At 38.3% G+C, this 24,780-nt stretch overlaps 1 long non-coding RNA gene across 1 annotated transcript; it reads left to right on the top strand.

Annotated features, from left to right (window-relative positions):
- Positions 1 to 24,780, top strand: LOC129524236 (uncharacterized). The gene is made up of 3 exons (XR_008667989.2): positions 1 to 98; positions 715 to 829; positions 24,592 to 24,780. It is a non-coding gene; the product is annotated as an uncharacterized lncRNA (long non-coding RNA).

Below are 24,780 nucleotides of genomic sequence, written 5' to 3'. Positions count from 1 at the left end.
GTGAGAAAATGGAGGTCCAGAGAGAAAAGTGACTCACCCAAGCTGAAAACAATTGCAGGAAGTAAAGCCAGGACAGAACTGGGCTGTTAGAAACCTTGGTAGTGCACTTTTGATTTCACTCTTAAAATGCTCAAATGTCTTTTTCTGACAACATGTAGGGAGACCTGAGGTTGGACCTAAAGACACCATATATTGTATTCAGTGCTTCACACAAGTTAATCTAAATTTACCTCAAAAACCCAATACCATATTTTGTCGAGTAGGCAACTGAGGCCCGGAGCAGGATGCCAACTTGCCCAAGGACACTCAGTGGCTCAAAGGTTATCTTTATCAGCTGTTTCTAGGCCCCAGGTTCCTGACAACATTCCAGGTGAAAGGACAAGCTGGAACCATTGAGAAACAAATGAGCATCTTGTAAACCCAAAATACAAGACCTTGCTAAACACCAGAGCTTGCCCGCAGCCAAGTTGTGAGACTTAAAATTTGTCTTTAGGGCATACAGCCACATCCACTCACCCCCCACACACCAAGGCTTCTGGAACATTTCTTCCTGCTTTAGATGTCTATTTCCAAGTGGTTAAAAAAAAATAGTGGCTGAGGATCAGAATCCCAAAATTTTGCGTTTTGCTTTGCTACCAACATCTTGCATGTTCTTTGTAGAGTTACTTTACCTTTCTTTCCTTTAACTTCTTTATATCTGCAAAAACGATGAAGGAGTACACTAAAGATGAGGAACTGAGTCACCGCAATGCCAAATGTAACACGCCGTGGGTCAAAATTTGGATGGTTGCGTTGGAAATTATTCTGAAGCCACAGACAGGGCTAAAAGGTAAGTATGAATAATTAGTAACGCTTGCCATAGACAGATTAAAGTGTTGACATCACACAGGACAAGAATTTGCCACCAATAAATGAGAGGATTGTTGATGTCCTTGAATTGGAAATGAACGAGCTAATTGGTTACTTACTTATTCACTCTAACCCAGAAAGCAGCAGCTTGTGAAAAAAGTTTTTGCTGGTAACACACAGGAAATAGAAAATTTAGTATTTTTCCCAGTGGAAAAGACCTCTTGTATCACCAAGCAGAGGAGAACATGATGTCTTTTCTTTTGATGTAATTTAGGATGATTCACAAAGTGTTCATAGCAGGGAAGCCGATGGAAAACTGACATGCCCCTAGACTTGAGAGATGCTCTCTAAGTTTAAAAAGGAAACAGCTTATTGTAAAATTTATTTGAATCCTACAACCTTCCCATATCTGTGTAATTAGCAAAAAGACAAGCTGCAACCAGAGAGGTAAAGTATCAATTTATGTCATACTTATTTATTGAGAACCTCCTCTGAGCTGTGTACTATGTTAGGCAGAGAAAACAAACAATAAGCAAGACACAGTCCCTGACTCCATATGATTATCAGGGAGGCTAGGAAAAATCATCTCTGCTTGGACAACTCCTTTCCAGAAATACCTCTCTTCTCTTAAAGGGACATGCACATGTACATATTATAATAAATGAATCGAGGAAATAGATAATATTTATATATAATATATAAATATATTATTTATAAATGTATTTATATATTATGTGTAAATATAATATATAAATATATATTATATATATTATATATGAATATTATGTATTTTCTATTTTATAAAAATATTCTACCATTTTATGTGTAATATACAATCTATAAATATATAACATATATTCTAGATGTATATCTCATATATAGTATATAAATATGTTAATATATTACTATAGAATATGTATATAACCTATTTTTGTATAGTGTATTATTTCTAAAATATTACATACTGTACATATATAAAATATACAATCTATACATTTTGTATATACATATATATAAAACCTATATTAAGCCACTGAAGTTTCAGAGTTTATTTGTTCCTTTGGTTAGAATTTTCTTAACAAATACACCTTACAGTATGCCGGGCAGATGAATAAACCAGAAAATGCAACTCAATGCAATTTTGTGTCATGATAGGACTGAGTTCTACATGTTATCAGAACATAGATCTGGGAACCAGGGAAGACCTCTTGCTGAAACCACCAATAGGAACTAGCTCCTCGAAAGTGTGTGGATAGGGTGGATTTGGGAGGAAATCAGAGTAAATGACAGGTGCAAAGTCCCAGAGGAAAGTAGCAACATGGCTCCTTCTCTAAAAAGCAAGGAGATGAGTGCTTACAGCTGAGATTCAAACAAGGAATGGAAAGTAGAGAGGATGGAGTGGTAAATAAGGGTCAGATCATGGCACAGTAAATGTTTTGACTTTGACATGAAGGCATTGGGGATCATGGGGCAATGGCACTGTCTGATTATTCTGGATTAGGGGAAGCAAGACCAGAAAGAGGAGAGCATGACTATCCCATACATTAATACTTCCCACTGTCAGGTTAAAAGTAAGAAGTGAATATTTACCTGTTACATGATGGATGAACAAATGAGTGAACCATTTCAGAGCCTGTTACACTATTTAGGTTAAAGAAGATTGGGTTTAAACAATGGTAATGAAAGTAGAGATATCCTGATATGGATCTATTTAAAATATTTAGAAAAGAAGTGGCTAGGCATGGTGGCTCATGCCTGTAATCCCAGCACTTTGGAAGGCTGAAGCAGGCAGATCACTTGAGGTCAGGAGTTCAAGACCAGCCTGGCCAACATGGTGAAGCCCTGTCTCTACTAAAAATACAAAAATTAGCCAGGCGTGGTGGTGCACACCTGTAACCCCAGTTACTCGGGAGGCTGAGGCAGGAGAATCGCTTGAACCAGAGAGCTGGAGGTTGCAGTGAGCCAAGATCACACCACTGCACTCCAGTGTGGGCGACAGAGCAAGACTCTCTCCAAAAAAAAAAAAAAAAAAAAAGTGACTAAATGGAAGTAGGAGTTCAGAGATGGCTTTCAGGTTAGTTTTTCTTGCTGAGTTGCTACTTGCGTATGTAACAATTGCCATGTTTTTGGAGCTATTCTGAGTGTTTACACATGATAATTCATTTAACCCTCATAAAGACCCTATGAGTTAAGTAATATCAATATCAGATGAGAAAAAGGAGGCACAGAGGGGTTAATAATTTATTCCAGGTCACACAGCAACTGACTATTAGATCCGAGAGTTAAATTCAAATAATCTGGCTTTGGTGTGTACCATCCTGGGTATGAGGTTTGTGTTTGCTATTAGAAGTCATAGGAGAAGAATTTGCATTAAGAAGAAGAAAATGAGTTGAAATTGAGACTTGTGAAATTTAAGTTCTCTGTGGAATACCCCAGTGGGAATAGCAATTAGGCAAGTGAATATTTATAATAAAATTAGTGAAAACTGCACCTAAAGTGCAAACTCTAAGAAAATGATTACTAAAAAAAAAAAAACTGAGTGTTCATTGCACTTAGAAAAAACTACTAATAAAAGAAGCAACTCCATGAGTATAAACAATCTGAGATGAAGTGTTGGGGGTATAGAAGACAGGAGTGGACTTTTAGGATGTGCATGAAGAAAGTAGGAAGATTAAAAAGGAGGCCAGACAGAGACATTTCATGAAGGAGAGCCTGGAATTCAACGGTATTGCTATGGTACATTATGCCTGTGTGTTGTTCTCTATGTAATTTCTTTAGCTATTAATGCTACAGTAACTATTTAATACCAGAGTAACTATTTATGATTTTCATTCCATAGGGTGTGTTTAGTTGTTTAAACTTATTTTTTTTTCGTAACAAATCTATAAAGGAACCCTACTACACATTGAAGAGGAAAGGTGTTTGACCTAAATAATTAATAATTTTACACACATTTTGGTCGTCACAACCTCTTGAAGAACAGCTGGAACAGAGCTGAGTCCTACTTGAGTGTTTTATGTATTTCATTACAAGCAATAGTTAACATTTACTGAGCACTTACCCTGTTCTGGGCACTGTGAAAACATTCCATACACATTCTCTTTTTTAATCCTCTTAACAAACTCATGAATTCGGTAAAATGTGTATTTTGCATTTCCATTTTGCATATGGGGGGACACAGAGGTTTAGAGAAGTGAAAGAAACTGTCCAAGGACCCAGGAGTGGTGAGGTTAGCAGAGGCACCTGCACCCAAGCCTTTTGACCTTTACTCCTGCCCAGTGCTCTCTCTCTCCTAATCTGGCAAACTCAGTCTGGGCCAGACTGTGTGCTTCTTAACTAGAAAGTTTCCTAATGGTCATAGTTTGTTCTTTAGGTTTGTAGTTCAAGACAAACCATTGCCCTGTAGCTGCCCTTTTCCCCACTGGCTTATCTTTGGACAGACTGGGAGGTGAAGGACACTGTCCTTGTATGTGCAATTCCCAATTGGCTACTTCCTGGTGAACTTGATTTCTCATTTTGGGGCCCAGGAGGGTGATCATTGCCTAAGAACATTCCAGAGTTTACTTAAGGCAAACTATGAAAAAAGGTAAATTCTGTGCTTTCTTCCTTTCATTCCACTTCAGTAACTGCCTTTTTACTGGTATTACTCAAATTCTCCAGCTTTCTTACTCTTTAAATAATTTTACTGAGCCTCCACTCTGCGTCTGGATTTGTGCTCTATGTTGGACATATAACGATAAATAAGACAACTTTTATTAGTGGTTTCAGGTATGTAAACAAGTTAGTATGGTACAGCAATGATAAATGTGATAAAAAAAAGATCCTTCAAGGTAGAGAGAAGCACCAGGTAGGCAGTAATCAACCAGTCTTAAGAGTGAGGGTTTGATAGTTAAGGGTAAACTTCCCAGGGCTAGAAAAAGTTAAGCTAGCTTTTGAAGGATGAAAGATTCCCTAGACTGGATTTGGGGGTGATGTTAAATAGCAGGTAGAAGAATCAGTCTATTTAGCGGTGCAAGGTCTATATTAACAGGGCACTTGCTGGAAAATGTGAGTGGTTTATTATGGCTGGGGCACAGGCTGTGAGATGGAGAGAAATAGGAAGTGAAGCTGAAGAGGCAGGAACTGTCAGATTAAGGAGGGTTGTGTGTATCATACTAAAGAGTTTGAACTTTCTCCCACTCTTCTGACTGAGAAAAGCCAAAGAAAGATTTTAATCAGGGCAGCAGCATTATGTGAGTTTGGTTCTGAAAGTTTATTCTGGGGGCTTTTATGATCCAGTAAGACAGATTCTGGAGACACGGTTTGAACATGGGGCCAGCGTAATAGACAGTGAGGGCCTAAATTAATGCGGAGGCAGTGGGAAGAAAGACAAGGGTTTTGAGAAGTATTGATGAGACAGCCATAGTACTGGATGGGAATGTTGTTGGCCTTAGAGTCGATAGGTTTATAAAATAAAAAAAAATCATGAATGGTGATACCATTCACTGAGAAAGGGATGCCAGCTCTACCAGTTTGGGAGGTGCGAAAATAATAAGTGTAACTTCAAACATGTTTTCATTTGAAATTCCAATAACACATCCAGGTAGAGGTAATGAATTGGGGGTTAAAAATATAGATTTGAAGCTTAGGAGAAAAATCTGGACTGGAGATAGAAATTCAAAAGTTATAAGCACAAACATGGTAAGCAAAACCAATTTTTTTTTTAAAAAAAAGGTATAAACTTTATTCTACAGAGTGAGAAGAGGGCTGGAGAGAGGGTGGGCATTTATGGTATATCAATGTTTAAGAGTAAATAATGGAAGAAGAGACGGATAAATAGTTTCCTGGAGATATAAGAGAAACCAGGAGAGAAAAGTTTCATGGAAGGCAAGAAAAGAAAGAGTTTTAAGGAGTTAAATGTTAACAGAACAGCAGGGAGTGAGATACAGAGTGGAAAGGGTCAGCAGGCTGTGCCAGTTAGTGGGTCACTAGAGACCCTGGAAGAACAGTTTCTCTGAAGGGATGAGGCCCATAGCCAATTAGCAGTAAGTTAGGAAATAAACAACAGTTGAGCAAGGGGAAGGAGAAAATGCAGACTAATTTAAGAAGCTGAGGTTAGAGAGGGTAAGTGATTTTGTGGAAGGTAATAAGGCTCCTCAGTGGTATCATCTGGGACTTTATGTCAAGTGGTCTGACTCATTAAAATGCCTTTTGGGACTCTCTATTTATTTAAGTATGTATTAGTCACCTACTCTGTTCTAGACACCTTGGAGTTAGACACCTTAGGTATTATAGCATACAAAGTGAGTTATGGATGACTGTCAAGAACTGTGAAGGGTCTGAAACTTACTTGCAAGCTAACAAGGTAGCCTGCTGCAGTGTCATAGGTATTGGCACATGGCATGAGATTTCAGAGTCAGAGACAAAAGACATCTGGTTACTTACAATAATAACAGTAACCAGTAACTTCATTTTCTCAAGCCAGTCCCTGGGCCTCAATTCCCATAGGGTGACATGAATAGGGCCATGTGATGCCTGCACACGTGATGCATAATGTTACAGGAAAGAAATACTGAGTTTAGCAAATTTGAATCTTTAATAACTGGCAGTGCTCATGCCTAATCTTCACCCCAGAGAGACAGACATTACCTTTATTATAGTGGACAGTAAAGAAACTTCTCTCTGCTTTGAAGGGACACATGATCTCTAGCTTCCAAGGCTTATACACAACCTTGGAAAATCACTTCGGAACAAAGAGAGGCAGTGCCTCTGTCTACAAGATGTGCAGAAATTCTGGAGACCCATAGAAAATTGTCTCTTACCAATGATGTGGTAAAGATAACAAGTTGCCTACCCAATTTTTTTTTTCACTTAGCAACAAAACTAAATATATGTCAAGCAGCCTTCTTGTAGCCTTAAACAGTATAGCTACATAGGCCAGGCGCGGTGGCTCACGCCTGTAATCCCAGCACTTTGTGAGGCCGAGGCGGGCAGATCACGAGGTTAGGAGATCGAGACCATTCTGGCTAACGCGGTGAAACCCCGTCTCTACTAAAAATACAAAAAATTAGCAGAGCGTGTTGGCAGGCGCCTGTAGTCCCAGCTACTCAGGAGGCTGAGGCAGGAGAATAGCGTGAACCCGGGAGGCGGAGCTTGCAATGAGCCGAGATCACGCCACTGCACTCCAGCCTGGGCGACAGAGCGAAACTCCGTCTCAAAAAAAAAAAAAAAGATTACAGCTACATAACAAAAAGGGTAAAGCATAATGACAGGAGTCTAGGTCTCTGATGACTTTGTGGCACTGTTATAGCAGCTATGGACTGCTTAGCTGTGGATTTGATGTAGGTGGATAAATATTATGTGTTTAAGCCATCATAGTTGGGTTCTGTTATTCACAACCATATACAAATAGTTACTATTAGTAAATAAATGCAAATACTAATTTGGAAGAAGAAAAGAGTACTAGATAGTAAGATATCTGAGACCGGAAGTATAGTCACAGTAATTACTAACTTATTGTGTTAACTTGTCAACTGACTTCTGTGAATTTTATATTGCTCAGCTTAATATTATGAACTTTATAGCTCTTTTTTAATCCTAAATTAAAAATTTAAATTTTAAGAATTTAATACTAAATTCTTAAAATAACCTTTTATATAATAAAATATTTATTTATTTTTAATAATAACGTTTATTTTTAATAATATTTTTAAAAATTAATTTTTAGTTGACAAATAACTATATATTTATAAGGTACAATGTGATTTTTGATGCAGGTAAGCACTGCAAGATAGCAAGATAAATCAAGGTAATTAACATATTCACCATCTCAAAGATTAATCATTTCTTTAGGGTGAGAACATCGAAAGTCATATCTTTTAGCTATTTTGAAATATACAATACATGATTATTAATTATAGTCATCTCGCATTGCAATAGAACTCTAGAACTTATTCCTCCTAGCAATTATGATGTGAAACAAGTGGATAAATGCGTTTTGTCATTACTTTTAATGGCAAAAACGCAATTACTTTTGCACAAACCTAACATTATAACTTTGGACCTGTTGACCAACATCTCCTGCTGACTATCATCTCCCCATACACTACCCTCCTAGCCCCTACCTGCCTCTGATAACCACAGTTCTACTCTCTACTTCTATGAGTCCCATTTTTTAGCTTCCACATGTAAGTGTGCCTGGCTTATTTCACTTAACATAATATCCTTCAAGTGTAACTGTTGTAAATGATAGAATTTCCTGTTTTGTTTTTTCAGGCAGAATAGTATTCCACTGTGTAGATGTACTGCATTTTAAAAATCCATTCATTCATTTTTGGACACAGATTTTTTTCATATCTTGGCTATTGTGAATAATGCTGCAATGAACATGGGAGTGCAGGTATCTCCTTTGGTATACTGACTTCTATTTACTTGGGTACATATCCAGTTGTGGGATTGCTGGATCATATGGATAATTCTATTTTTAGTTTTTTGAGGAACCTCCATACTATTTTCCAAAATGCCTGTACTAATTTACAATGCCACCAACAGTGTGTATGGGTTCACTTTTCTCCACATCCTCGCCAACACTTATCTTTCATCAGTTTGATAATAGCCAATATAATAGTTGATATCTTATTATGGTTTTAGTTTGCATTTCTATGATTAAAAATTTTAAGGATTTTTTTCACATAGCTGTTGGCCATTTGTATTTCGTCTTTTGAGAGATGTCTATTCAGGTTCTTTGCCCGTTTTTAAAATTGGGTTCTCTGTTTCCTTGTAATTGAATAGTTTTGAGTTCCTTGTCTATTTGGGATATTAGCTCTTTAACAGTTATGACTTGCAATATGATTTGCAAATATTTTCTCCTAATCTGTGGGTGATCTCTTCACTCTGTAATTGTTTCTCGTGCTATGCAGAAGCTTTTTAGTTTGATGCAATTCCATTTCTTTATTTTTGCTTTTGCTGCCTGTGCTTTTGAAGTCATACCTAAGACCAATATAATGAAGCTTTCCCCCTACATTTTCTTCTAGTAGCTTTATAGATTCAGGTGTTACATTTAAGTTGTTAATCCATTTTGAGTCGATTTTTGTAAAAGTGGTTAGATAAGAGTCTATTATTCTTCTTCTGTACATGGATATCCAGTTTTCCCAACATGATTGTCTTTTTAAAAAAATTCCTTTTTTTATCCTTCAAAGCTCATTTCTTTTTTTTCTTATCCTTCAAAGCTCATTTGATCTATATCCCATTTTCTCTTCAACGAGAACCCATCTGAAAAATAATTCCATAAACAATACAGATAATAGCTTAATTTGCTACTTCCTTGCCCCCAACATAAGAATACGTGTACTTTAGAGATGTCTTAACCTACGGGTATGACTTTTTTGGGGGGTGATATCTTTACTATTATTATTATTATACTTTAAGTTCTGGGATACATGTGCAGAACGTGCAGGTTACATAGTTATACATATGCCATGGTGGTTTGCTGCACCCATCAACCTGTCATCTACATCAGGTATTTCTCCTAATGCTATCCCTTCCCTAACCCCCACCCCCTGACAGGCCCCAGTGTGTGATGTTCTCCTCCCTGTATCCATGTGTTCTCATTCTTCAACTCCCACTTATGAGTGAGAACATGTGGTGTTTTGTTTTCTGTTCCTGTGTTAGTTTGCTAAAGATGATGGTTTCCAGCTTCATCCATGTCTCCATGAATGACATGAACTCATCCTTTTTTATGGCTGCATAGTATTCCATGGCATATATTTGCCACATTTTCTTTATCCCATCTATCATTGATGGGCATTCGGGCTGGTTCAAAGTCTTTGCTATTGTGAACAGTGCTGCAAGAAACACACGTGTGCATGTGTCTTTATAGTAGAATGATTTATAATCCTTTGGGTATATACCCAGTAATGGAATTGCTGGGTCAAATGGTATTTCTGGTTCTAGATCCTTGAGGAATTGCCACACTGTCTTCCACAATGGTTGAACTAATTTACACTCCTACCAACAGTATAAAAGCATTCCTATTTCTCCACATCCTTTCCAACATTGGTTTTTTCCTGACGTTTTAATGATCTAATTAAACTAAAGAGCTTCTGCACAGCAAAAGAAACTATCATCACAGTATACAGGCAACCTACATAATGGGAGAAAATTCTTGCAATCTATCCATCTGACAAAGGGCTACTATCCAGAATCTACAAAGAACTTAAACAAATTTACAAGAAAAAAAACAAACAACCCCATCAAAAAGTGGGCAAATGATATGAACAGACACTTCTCAAAAGAAGATATTTATGCGGCCAACAAACATATGAAAAAAAGCTCATCATCTCTGGTCATTAGAGAAATGAAAATCAAAATCACAGTGAGATACCATCTCACACCAGTTAGAATGGTGATGATTAAAAAGTCAGGGGTATGACTTTTTAATGTTTCCCAACATGCTTAAGTTTGGTAAGGGAGGAACTTAACTGAAACATCTTATAATAATGCAAATAGCTTGTGTGTCATAGCTTCTATGTCCCTAGTGCTTAGCATGGACGCTGACATGCATAGTTCCTCAATAAATACTTGTTGAATGAATGAAAACACAACAGCATTTTAGAAAATAGAAACTTAAGAGAAAAAAAAAATTGGGGCACGACCCACTTTGACCTGATCTACTACCTCTACTGCCATGCAAAGTGTGACCCAGAAGATTTCATGTAAAATAAATCCTTTATAATCCAAAATAGACGAGATCAGACAGAAAAAAAAGATATTTAAGTTAAATGGTTTCTGATTATCTTTTTTTTTATTTTTTAAGAAATGGTAGGTCATTTGTTCATTGGAAACATAGCTGTCAGTTTAACTTATGCCATCGTTTGAATAAATTGATATTGGATAATGAGGTTTCACTGAATCACTGAATGGATACATATACTTTTTTCCTCTGGGCAAAATAATTTCAATTCCTCTAAGCTTTTCTCATGAATTCTATTTTCTAGCTCTTAATCACTCTTTTGTTCTCCCATGAAATTGAATTAAAAAAATGTTAAGCAGCAACAAATATGACAGGATGATTTTTATATGAACATTAGCTCTATGTTCACCTTTAAATATATCATGCCATTGGTGGTGCTACTATCAGATTTAATATTTTATGATATACTAGAATACTTTTCTGTCTTACTAATGTCTGGAATTGTCTCTTAGTTTATAGTAGTCTGTGGGTCCATGATTCTAGCTATATAAATATTACCAAGTAGGCAAATAATCAGTATCAGGCAAACCAAACAGCAGTTGACAGATAGAATATTCTAATGTCCAATCTGGATATTTCATTTTTTCATTCACGAATCTGCACATACATTCATTCAGTTGTTATGTACTATTTCCTTATTCTGTGACAGGCTCCGAGCTAAATACTGGTATAGAGAAGAAATGGAGTTCACAGCAGTTCTCAGGTGTCTATTAAAGAAACAATTATAATAGAACATGATCAAGCACAAAGATAAAGACAGAATGCTACACAAATATAAGAATGTACCTCAATGCAGTTGACATCAGGTGTCTTGAAGGATAAGCAATTAGCCAGAAAAGAAGAGATGATTGGCCAATTGCTACTTTGAGTGATACGAACATATAATATATTCTAGTGATTACAACAAAAGAGTTGTAAGTTTGAGGGAGATTGTTTTATCTGTTCTTGCCATGACACAGGACCATGACTGAAGAGCAGATCCTTCCCTGTGTACTATGTTAGATGCTAGAGATAGAGCAGAGAACAAGCTAAATATGGCCAGCGGCTTAATGTCTAGAGGAAGAGACACAGCACTGAACTAATGGTGAAAATCAGAGTGACCTATTTTTACTGAGGACATTCTGAGTTTATTCCCTTTTTCTAGCTTAATTAATAACCATCCTCCCTTTCACTCTTGAAAGTCCCAGTTTGAATAATAAAGTTATATGGTCATTTTTCTGGGACAATGTGATCATTGCCACCCTAGAGGTAAGATAGAATAGGATGGGAGTCCTGGGGGAAGAACATCAAACAGAAACTTCTAACCCAGTTGGTGGGCCAGTACACTGATATTACAGATGACATATTTCTAGAAATTTCCAAATAATAACAATGAGGCAAATCCCTTGCCAGACTTTTTAAAAACCCAAACTATCCAAGTGGCTGTTTTAATAGTCTGGTCCAAGCAAACATTGATAACTCAGTTACACTGGTATGAAAATGAAGATATCAAATGAGATATCAAGTTGTGTTCATGAGAAGTCAGTTTTTCTTCTGTGCAATTAAGAGAGAGGCAGAGTCAATAGTGTATGCTTTTGGAAGGGTAAAAATATCAATGGATTCACAACATTAAGCAGGTCTGAATGGCCATTCTGCTGGAAGAATGTTTGGGCTGCCATTGAAATGAATCCTGAAGCCACACAAATGAAAATCAATTTCAGAATTTCTTGCAGGACCTGGAAATATTCAAGTAAAATGCTTGTGCATATTCAGAAAGACATAGATGCACATATAATGACTCCAGGTATTGTTTTTTTTCCCCATTAAATGAATATAGATACCTTGGAAAAAGAAACATGAACATTTAGATTTCAGAAGGCAAAACGTACTTTGAGATTGGATTGAATTGACAAACAACATTGTATAAAAATGAATCTTGTCTTCTCTTTTTGAGGTTGTGGGAGGGGTTCCTTGAGCTGAGAGTAATCCAGTCAGGAGACCCCAGCAAGCTAAAGAGGAAGGGGGCTAAAGAGACATCTGTCCTCATTTATCCAATTATCATTCTCAACTTTCTGTAGCTACAGGTCCACTTGAGAAAAAAGGACAGGCTTTGAGAAGAGTCAGGATGACCTTTGGAGGGTCAGAATTGGAAGAAGAAAGAAAGAGAGAAAAACAATATTTTTAGCATCTCTATGTGTCGGGTACTGGGCTGAGTACTTGCCATATAATACTTTTCTGATTTCAAGAATGACCCATTGGTAGATACGACCTGGGAAGCCCATGGCTCAGGAAGGCTAAGTCCAAATTTAGACCATATACAATTGATTGCAGGCACCTCAGTTAAAGCCCAGTTTAGTTAAACTCTGATGACTGTATTATTTCTTTTATTTATCCCTTAAGGCATTTCTGAGTTCAAAAAATAATTTTTGATATGTGAAACTGGTTAAAAGAAAGGGGATTCCAGATGAAGAGACCATGATGAATTAAGGTGTTATTTTATCCAGGGCTAAAACATGTTTATAAAAATGTATCTTAGAATCTTCCATTATTGCCACAAGTTGCCATAAATATAGCAGATATGTTCTTGCAACAGAACAAAAAAAAATAGAAATAAAGATGAAATTAGAGAACACTATCATGTTCTCTGTAAAAGAAGAACCAGAACATTAATCATGGGTCCTATATCAGTTAGACTTCTTTGCTGCAAGCAATAAATGCCATCTTTGGTTCACTTAAGCAAACAAAGAAGGAAAAGCCAAAGAACTGAGTTGCAGGATGCACAAGAGCTGGGACAGCTCCTGGAATCAAGGAAGCAAAACGGCCAATTTATTTTTTTTTTCTGGGAGCTATGATCAGCATAAAGATCCAAACTGTAGAAAGAATCAAAAAGCTCCAGCTTGGATATGAGCCACCCCTTGATGAGTGGAGCAAGGTACCTTGATTGGCAGTGACAGAGATAGTTCCCTAGAGCAAAATCCATATTAAAAATCACATGATGTCACCAAAGAAACATCTTAGGACATCTCTTCTCTTACTACTATAGCTTTAAATGTCCTTCCCCTGTATGTTAGCTTCCTAGGGCTGCTATGACAAAGTAACACCAATTGGGTAGTTTAAGAAAACCAATAAATTTATTGTTTTATAGTTCTAGAGGCTAGCAATCTGAAATTACAGTGCCAAGGGAGCCATGCTCCCTTCTAGGGAAAATGCTTCCTTGCCTCTTTTTAGTTTCTGGTGGCTCCTGTCAATCCTTGTCTTTTCTTGGCTTCAGTCTCTGCTTCCATCATCACATGGATTTTTTCCCTGTGTGTGTCTGAGTGCATGCTCTCTCCTTTTTAAGAATATCAGTCATTGCATTTAGAACACATCCTAATCTGCTATGACCTTAACTAATTACATCTGCAAAGACCGTATTTCCAAACAAGTTGCCATTTTGCGCTTCAAGGTAGATGTGAATTTTGGGGTGATAGTTTTCAAAACTTTATACTTTGTCTTCCTTTGGAACCATTTGGTTCCAAACTAAATATCCTGTCCTCTAATTTACAAACTAAATGTGTTTTTATATAGAGTTATGGTTCTTTAAGGGTAAGGACAAGGCTATGTTCATCTTTGCTTATTTAGCATCTAGTAGAGTGTCTGGTATATTGTAAGCACAAAAGCAGTTTATTGAATGAATGAATAAATAAACAAAAAATGAATTATTCAACTAATGGGAGACATAAGAAAAAAAAAAACTACAAAGGAATCAGGAATGGCACTTGATGTGTATCCCTATACAAGATTATAGAGTTCCATGGTCCTGTCGTGTACCCAAACAACACTATTGCAGAAACAGCGAATAAAAGCAAGTTTCCTGTTCCCCACAAGGGTTTATAATGGCCTGAATATTGAGAAAATTGACCTTGCTTCCACTTTGATTCTTACAAGTTCTCAGATAAAATAGACAATTTACAACTTCCATGTATTTTCTCTATATTTCTCAACTAGTTTGCCTTTTCTTAGTGTGGGTTACATCATGCAACCCTGTTTACCTCCTCCGGCCTTGGCCAGCTTCCTTTACTTTCACACCCATTGCAAAGCAGTTTTGCTTTTCCTTCAAGGATTTTATTTTTATACCCTGCTTGTCGGTGCTTAATTTACATCTTCTCCCCCAGCTTCAAAGGTTTGCCGAGGCTATGACTTCACCTCCTTAACAGTGGTCACTTTCTTCTTTGAAGTTGAGTATTCATTTGAAGAGAGATGCTGTGTCTTTTGGCTCCTTCTCCTCATCCATGCTGTCAGGAGATGAGGGAAAACACAGTTGCCCTAATGATTTGATCAGATAAGTCTGATACTTTCTGGATTTAAGGAGCCAGTCCACTTCCCTGCTATGAATTGGAATGAGAGAGAAAAATGATTCTAGTTTTAGGCTCAATCTTCAGAGGTTAGTTTCCTTAGGCATTGCTGTCATGGGAATGTTTGGGGGCATAACTGGGGACATGAACAGCCCAGAAAATTGCCTGGTGGGGACAGGCAGCAGGCTGGCTTTTATTGTTGACCCCTGATTCCCACAACGTAACCTTCCTCCTTTGCTGTGCCTGCCCTGATCGTACTTCGAGTTTACAATTACAATTTGTTTTTCATCCTGTTCCATGTCCTTGGAGAGGGATCACTTTGATGACAGTGCCAGAAACTAATTGTGAGGGGAACCAATTGTATGGGAGGATGAAGTCCATGGAGCCAGAGGTCCTCAGCATCCTGAAGAGAAGGGAGGTGCGATAAGGGAACATGTTTCCAGGGAAGACTCCAGGCTTCCTTTCCTGGAGACCTCTCAGAATAGGTTGTTTAGCCCTCCTACTGGAATTACTGAGTCGTATGTTTGGAAGAGACCATATTAAGCTGTGCTGTTTAAGTTCTTTAAGAGTGTGAATTCCCTGGGCTATGAGTTCCATGCTGTCTAAATCAATGGGCCGATGTGTTGCTGTAGAAGAGTTGGCTTAGAATCAGGTCAACTAGAGTCGGAATCTTGGGTTCTACCTCTGGCTGGGTTATTTTATTAACAATATTATTAAAAATACTAGCAAGCATTTATTGAGTACACATTATGGGCATGTTGTTGGGTTGAGTGCCTGACTCTCAACAGCTTAATTTATCACAATAATTGTTCTATGAGAAGGTATTATAATTGTTGTTGTCATTAGGTTTTACAAAATAGAACACAAAATACATAAGGCACAGCTTGTAAGATCACAGAATTAGCAAAGGACAGAATTATTAGGGAAGAGCAAGGTCTTGCAAGTTCATGTGCATGCTAAACAACTACATAATACTGTCAAACACTACACTACACATTTGCCAAGTCTTGTTTCCTTATCTGGAAAATGAAGACAATAATCCTATTTACAGATGTATAGGATTAAGCAAAATTGTTACTGGGCTGTGAAAGTGAGTAGCCAGTTACCCAGAACGTGGGCTTTCAATGATTGTCAGTGCTTTTTTATTTCCTCCCTTCTCTTTTCTGCAAACCACAAACCTTAAATCTTACCTTGGGAGACATCCTGTTCTACATGGCTGTTCTACATGGCCATGGGAGATTGCTTGGTAATTTGTCCCGGTAGTTCCATGGGGCTTACCGGCCTGTTTCCAGCCAGCCCCATGAAAGCAAAGGCATGAGAGGGACTATGCAAGGCTGCCAGGGATTCCCTGTCTACTCTGGGCCCATCCCACTAAGCATGAGGCCCTGATACATGTTGGCCAGAGGAGGCTGCCTGCTGCTCCCCATTTCACAATATCTTGATGAAATGTGGTTCAAAAGGGCACCAATGAGGCTTACACAATCCCCCACTCCTTCAGGATTAAGAAACTAAAGCATGTTTCTGGCTCCTCTGCAGCCCAAATGGGGAATCCTATCAACTCCATAGCCCCTTGGAACTCCCAGTGGGGGAAACCTAAAACCGAGGCCCACTTTAGCCTTCTTTCCCCGAGGAACTCTTATTGGCCTGCTCTATGAAATTCTCACCATGATCCTCCAGTGTCCATGCCCCCACTTTACACATAGAAAACTGATGCTCAGCAAGAATCAGTAACTTGCTCAAAATCACACATGAAGAATGCAAGCCAGAGCTGTCTGATTGCAAAGCTCTTTACATTACTTAGCTTTCCATTATTGCACTGGTCTGGCAATCCAGGTGACAAAAATCTAGCAGAGCCATTTATTCACTCATTTACAAATAGTTGTTGAGAATCAATGATGTGCTAGATATAGATGTTGGGGATACAACAGTGAATAAACAGAGCTTTTCTGTTCTCAATTAGAGCTTACCGAATGGAGTAGGAAACAAACAAGAAACAAACATATAGATACATAAAATGTCAGGTGATAATAAGCACCAAGAAGAAAATACATGTGGCTGAGGAAGACTTTTCTGTGAAAGTGACTTCTGAACAGAAAATTAGATTAAGTGGGAAAGTGGTTCATGCAAATATTGGGGAGGAACAAAGCAGGAAATGGAAAATTCACAGCCTCTGATGCAGGAGTGTGCTTGGTGTGTTCGAGAAAGAGCATGGCGATAGCTAGACACAACCGGGTGAAGGAAAGTAGGAGATGAGGTCAGAGAGGTGACATCACAAATGGCCCATGCAAGGCCACTGTGGGGACTTGGCAGTTTTCTCTGAGAGAAATGAGCTGGGAATACAGGTGAAGTGGCTGCGACAGTGGTACATCTTCAGAAAGTTACGGTTCCAACACTAATAAATGAAGGGGTTGGATTTCACTGGTGGTTCCCGAACTGGCTGCACAGTGAATCTCCTAATCACTCAGTTAAAGCTGTGACTACCCGGGATCCACCACCAGAGACCATGATTCAGTAAGTCTGGGGCACAGGCTCTGTTGATGGTTCCGATACCCAGATATATTTGGCAACCATTTCCCTAGACTCACTCTAAGACTTTACTGATCAACACCTCTGTTAATGACCCCAAATCTGTACGTGGACAAGAGCTGTAAATACAACATGAAATATTAGCCAGTGTGAAAAGCCTTCTGTTATCTTATCGATGTAAGGATTTGCAGTATGATCTTATTACTTCTCTCTCTCATCACTCATTTTCTCCCTCTGAACATGCGGAAGAGATTAAATAGCTAAAGAGAGCAAATGACTACATTCTAATGCAGAAGGCTATTGGATCAAACCCTCTATTTTTCTGTGTACTTTTTGATGGCCTGTAAATTGACTTAATCAAACTGGAAATGTATATGCTATCTAAATAATCTGCTTAATATTCTGTAACATTACTCCAATTACTCATCCTTTCAATAAATTTGATCTATTGATTTGAAAGCCTTATTCTATTTCACACTCTCTCCTTTGCTCAAGAAAAGCCTCAGTAGTCTCATAATAAAGGTGAAATTAGATTTAAAATGCTCAGGGAATTTTTCTCCCCTCACACTTCTTTATTCCAAACCCAGATATGATATGAAGCATGAAAAATTGCTGTATTTTCAAGTGAATGAATTTCAAATTTAAGAATTGACATGGATAGGTTTACCTACTGATTCATGTGCTGTGTTCTAGACTGGGAAGACGGCATTTCGAAATGTGTGGTCACACATATGTGCTTACATTTTTAGATGATTTTAGACCATAGATTTCTCTGGTGCCAGTCAGCAAACTCTCCAAAACAAGAAGTAAATATTTTAGGTATTTTGGACCATGTTGCAACACGGTCCACTGCAACATCTCTGTGGCCACTACTCAGATCTGCTGAGGCAGCGCAAAAGCTTTCATGGACAATATGCAAATGAATGAGTGTGGCTGAGTTTCAATACAATTGTATAGACAGAAACAGGTGGTATGCCAGATTTGATAAGCAGGCTTTGGTTTGCTGAATCCTGATCTAGTCTAATTGTTCTGTTTTTGTTTTTCTTTTCATTTTAAATTTAGAAAATTAAGTCCCAGAGATGATATTTGACTTGGATTGATTACAGCACTGCTGAGACAGGAACCAGAGTCTGTTGACCCAGATCAACGGTCTTTCAACTCTACCAAGCTGCTCCTACTCAGGGGCTCACATTGATAGTCAGTGCAGGAGCTCCAGCTTCCAAGGCAGAGCTAGAAATGAGTTGAGTGCAAGCTCATTAGATCTTGATGTGGACATGAGTTCACTGCCAGGAGTCCTTGGCTATTACCTGTCCTTCCTCTTCCCTTTCTGGTCGTGGTGCTGTGGGAGGCACTTCTCTCCCTAATCTCTTTTAAGGGTACATTTATACCTTCTGCAACCACAACAGGTAAGAACCAAGACACTAAAAGAATCCAGAATATTTTTTTGAACCAGCTATGAAGATGGCATTGATGTTAGCCCCAACTGCACTTGCAAACGCAATCCATTATCCCTCTCTTTTTTTAATAACCTGTCCCTTCAGACAGCTCCCTACTCACTTTCCTCTGAGGACAATTTTTACTCAGATAGTACAATTGATTGCAGCTACAATTTCTCTCTGGGGCCTAAAACCCCATTCATCTTACTTTTTTTGAGAAGTGAGATAAAAGCAAGTGTATTTCTTATCTCTGTGGAACAGGAAGTTCCAAGTTCCAATTTCCTGTGGATCCCACAATCTTGTCCCAAAATGTTAGATACATTTTTGTCTTCTTGTGATATTTATCTTCCTGTTTTCCTTTCACTTGCAATAACATAGATATTACATTTCGTCTTTTTTTAACTCTTTCTTATATAAATCCCCCATATTGAGTTGACTTTTGATCTAAAGTTCTAGAATTTGCTGTGAAATTGTCACTTTCTGTTTTTAATGAAGATTGAATAGTCAACCTTAATGAAGGTTGAAGGACAATAGTCCTTTCTACCAATTGTGAATTTCTCTACTTCATGCTGCTGAGTCCTCAACGATTTCAAACTCCTTCCAACAAAGTAGTTCAAAGTACTCCTTTGCCCTGATTGTACTGACAACATCCATATCTTTTTTTTTTTTTTTTTGAGACAAACTCTCGCTCTGTCATCTAGGCTGGAGTGCAGTGGCATGATCTCAGCTCACTGAAACCTCCACCTCCCAGGTTCAAGAAACACCCATATCTTAAGCTAGAAGTTGAATCTCCAAATGGTTTATTTCCTACTCAACTCAGGAATAAAATTTAAAGAGATGACATTTGTGGCCATTTGTGGAAGTGCTTTGCAAATATAAAATAATATGTTTAGTTGTCACTTTTATTGTTTTCATTTTCAACATTTTTTCTAGGCTCCTTTATTTTCATGCCAATTGTCTGGATACTGGAATTTAAGAAAAACCTCAATAGATTTCCAGCATCTGGTTATTGGGCCTCCCCTTTCTTAAGCTCTAGGATTAAAATGTTCTTCACTCGCTATTACTAAAAATTAATTCTCTTAAATTATTTTAAAATTGTTTGAAGGAAAATATAGCCCTGCCCTTTTAAGGATCAAAAGCCATTTGTTTCAGCAGAAAAAAAGGTTGTAAAAATCCCATATGACAAAACCTGTAGTAAAAACTGATCCTACATAAGTCTTTGCAAAATAAATTCTACCCAACAGAGTAGTTTAGAGGAAGAAATGTAGACCTGTGATTTCCTACAAATCTTTTCTAAACTGGAGTGAGAATTAGAACCACTACTGCAAAAATATCAGAAATGAATAGTGCTACTACTAATCTCTGTTCTTCCTCATCATGGCAGCCTATGAAAGAACAAGCTGTGGCCATGAGTAAAATTATTCAGGTAAAATACATTTAGGTTGTATATTTATGTTAATGGTCTTCAAAAAAGCTTACTTACCCTAACATGAAAACAGTGAGTGGCTAGCCAGGCGCAGTGGCTCACGACTGTAATCCCAGCACTTTAAGAGGCCAAGGCAGGTAGATCACTTGAGGCCAGGAGTTCAGGACCAGGCTGGCTAATACGGGAAACCCCCTATCTACTAAAAATATAAAAATTAGCCAGGTGTGGTGGTGCACACCTGTATTCCCAACTACTTGGGAGGCTGAGGCACAAGAATCGCTTGAACCCAGGAAGTGGAGGTTGCAGTGAGCCAAGATTGTGCCATTGCACTCCAGCCTGGGTGACAGAGTGAGACCCTGTCTCAAAAGAAAAAAAAAGAAAAGAAAAAGAAAACAGTGCACAGTTAACAGGGTCTCCTTGCAAACTTTAAGGCATATTTATTTTAATGCTGTATCAATTTCTGCCCTAGTTTTTGGTAGACTGATTCATAAACTAATCAGTTAACTAATTGATCACATATCATCATATGCAGGTAATGTGCTAGGCACTGTAATAGTAGGATCTGCTCTATGGGCAACATGACTGTTACCAGCACCTGGCTTTACTGTAGTTACTCACATGAAGTTGCCTTCCCACCATTCCAACGGCTTCATTATGGTCTTAGACTCTTTGGGTTGCTGTACAAAATACCTTAAACCTGGTAGCTTATAAACAACAGAAACTTATTTCTTACAGTTTTGGAGCCTGGGAAATCCAAGATGAAAGCACTTGTCAGTGTCTAGTGAGGTCCTCTATCCAGGTTCAGAGAACAGCAGCTTCTTGCCGTGTCCTCAGATAGTAGAAGGGTTTAACTAGTTCTCTGCAGTTTCTTTTATGAGGGCATAAATCCCATTTGTGAGGGCTCCACCCTCACAACCTTATCACTGCCCAAAGGCCCCACTTCTTAGTACCGGCACCTTGGGGGTCAGGATCTCAACATATGAATTGTAGGGGGCACAAAATTTAGACCATGGCAATCAATTCTCCCATTTTATTATTTCTATGTGCGTAGTCTATTCTGCTGACAATAAAGGAATACATTAGTTCCAATACCATCCAGTGTTCTACTTGGTGAGCTATCTCTTATTCTTCAAACCTTAATCTACATCTACTGAGTATCTACTATAGGCCTGATGACAGGTAGATACTAAGAATATACAATGAATGAAATAAGACTCCTTCTGGGCTAAGGTGGGAGGATCGCTTGAGGCCAGGAGTTCAAGACCAGCCTGGGAAATGTAGCAAGACCTTGTCTCTACTAAAAATTAAACATTAGCCAGGCTTGATAGTGCACACTTGTAGTCTCAGCTACTCAGGAGGCTGACGTGGGAGGACCACTTGAACCCAGGAGGTGAAGGCTGCAATGAGCCGTAAATGCCCCATTGCACCCCATCCTGGATAACAGAACAAGATCATATCTCAAAAAAAATTCTCCTTTAAGTGGAGAAATATATATGTGAGCAAAGAACTGTTACACATTGTGACATATACTTTATGTATATTTCACATGGTGAAGGGCAATCTTCCCTGAAGAAATGACACTTGATTTAATCTTGTAGGTAAACAGGCGTATTACAAATCTTTTATGAGGGTAGCTCCACCATCTGATAGATCCATTTTCAAAAATATAAAATCAAACCTTACCTGCTGCCTCAGACTTGAAACACATTCAAATGCTTCTTCTACCCCAAAGTCCTTCCTCAGTGACAACTGACTACTATTCCATGACTAGACTAAATACAAAATTCTTTTACTGCTGAGAAATATTTGTATCTGTTTCAGACACTATCCTAAATATTGCAGGTGACTTTTGAGCATTATTTATTTGAAAGTCACAGCATTTCTCTTTATTATTTCTCCAGTAATTTTCACTGGGTCTCTTTGTAAATAGGTCTCTGTCAATTGTCTGACTTGACAGATTCCATTCTTATACAGTAAATTCTATGCAACTCTAAATTTCTCAACATCTTTCTTTGAGCTCCATGTTTTTCCCTCTTACTGTTCCAGTTGCATGACAGAATTCAGGAGTTTGATGCAGGTGAACAGTAGGAAAATTATAAAGAGAGAGGCTGGGTGCGGTGACTCACGCCTGTAATCCCAGCACTTTGGGGGGCCAAAGTGGGCAGATCACTTGAGATCAGGAGTTTGAGAACAGCCTGGCCAACATGGTGAAACCCTGTCTCTACTAAAAATATAAAAACTAGCCAGGGGTGGTGGCGGGCACCTGTAGTCCCAGCTACAGGAGGGAGGCTGAAGCAAGAGGATCGCTTGAACCTGGAAGGTGGAGATTGCATTGAGCTGAGATCACACCACTGCACTCTAGCCTGGGTGACAGAATGAGACTCCATCTCAGTGAAAATAAATAAATAAATAAATATATAAATAAGTAAAAATTATGAAGAAAGAAACACAGAGAAGAGGAGAGGCCAGAGGAGGAATTCCTCTGCTGTAAATGGAAGTAAAAAGCAGCAATTTACATTATGGTTTAGGCATCCAGATCTTCAGTAGGAAAAAGATAGGCATTCCAACCAAAAGACGCAGAGAAGAGCAGGACAGAGCCTCAAGAGGCAGAGAAGAGCAGGGCAAAGCCTCTGAAGCAGGAGAGGAAGAGACCAACTTAGGAGGACACCTCTGTAGGAATGTCTGGACCAGCAGTACAGATGGGGTGGAGGCAGGAGGTGAAGCTGAGAAAATAAGCAAGGACCTGTTTCTGCTGCCCCAGTTTTGGGGGCACTGTTTGAATGTGTGCATCTATTATATATCAAAAATATAATAAAAATAAGTAAATAATTTAAAAATAGGGTTGGGGGAATTTTTTTAAAGGGGTAGTCAAAGAGACTGTTCTGATAGGAGATATTTGAAGAGGCATCTGATTATGAAGTGTTTTGTATGCTATGCTGAGGATTTTGAGCTTCACCTTTAACATGGAAAATTTAGGAAAGATTTTAATGGTGCAATGAAGCAAGGAGATAATGCATTTTTTTCCTTAAGGTTACTTTTGGTGACAATAGTTAGAATTGAACAGGCTCAAAAATTCCAGGGCTGGGCAAGTTGGCTCGCGCCTGTAATCCTAGCACTTGGGAAGGCTGAGGTGGAAGGATGGCTTGAGGCCAGGAGTTCGAAAGCAACCTGGTCAACAGAGGAAGACTCAATCTCTACAAAGAAGAAATGAAATAATTCTCCAGGCATTGTGGTGTACACTTTCATCCCAGCTATTTGGGAGGCCGAGGTGGAGAATCACTTGAACCCAGGAGTTGGAGGCTTTAGTGAGCTGTGATCACACCACTGCACTCTAGCCCTGGCAACAGAGCAAGACCTTGCCTCAAAAAGCAAACAAATAAAAAAGAACAATAGGTTCGGAAGATATTGAAAAAGTCCTGAGTAGAAACTAAATTGGGGCAGGAAATGAAGAAATATTTTTAAGAGGCGTAATCATCCAAAATCATCCAAATTTTGTTTAGAAAGACATTACTGACTGATTTGATTGATTCATTCATCCATGATTCATTCATCCATTTCTTTTTTTTTCATTCATTCATTTATTCCACAAATATTTTGACTGCCGTGTAGTAGGCATGCATGTGTTCGGCAGTGAACCAAACAGATGCTCAGCTCTCATTTGGTTTATAGCCTAGAAGGGGAAAAGTATAAGAAGTAAATATAGTTGTGGAATTACAAATTAATAGGTACAATATATAGTTAGATAGAAGAAATAAGATCTAGCATTTGATAGATCAATAGGGTGATTATAGTTAACGTTCTTCTATTGTATATTTCAAAAAGTTAGAAAGTAATTTGAATGTCCACAGCATAAAGAAAAGGTAAAACACTTAAGGCAATGGATATCCCAATTACTCCGATTCAATCTTTATGCACGATATGAATGTGTCAAATTATTATATGTACCCCCAAAATATGTGCAGCTATTATGTATTGTTAACAAATAATAAAAATAAATAAATAAAAGTGTTAACATAGGGTTGACAGGACTATTTTTTTAATGGGGTCGTTTGAAAGACTGTTCTGATAAGGAAATACCTCAGTAGGCACCTGAAAGAAGTGAAGGAATGAGCCCTGTAATATATTCAGGACACAGGTTTTCTGGACAGACTCAATGGTATAATCATAGTCCCTAAAGCAGTGCATGCTGGGAAGGTGTTTTTGTGAGAGGAGGAGCAGTTTGGAGGGTACTGCATTTTCAGAGATTGTCCTTCACCTTCAGTGTCTCTTTTCTTTGTCCCCAGTCATAAAACTTCCCTTGCTCTCTCTCAGAGTCTAGAATGTCCTACTAATGGTTGGAACCTGCTGGAGTTCTAAAGGCATGCGATGTCCTGAATGTGCTTGACCGATGGACACAGCAGGTATTTGAAGAGTTTTGATGCTTCCTTTCTGTTTTCAGTGCTATTTTTTGCTTTATTTCTTTTTAAAAACTTTCCCCACAGAGGCTATTTATTACACAGC

This window comes from Gorilla gorilla, chromosome 7 (genome assembly GCF_029281585.2).
Source record: "Gorilla gorilla gorilla isolate KB3781 chromosome 7, NHGRI_mGorGor1-v2.1_pri, whole genome shotgun sequence".
NCBI classification, from domain to species: Eukaryota; Metazoa; Chordata; class Mammalia; order Primates; family Hominidae; genus Gorilla; species Gorilla gorilla.
Note: the sequence above shows the minus strand (reverse complement) of the source record. Positions and strands in the feature narration are given on the sequence as shown.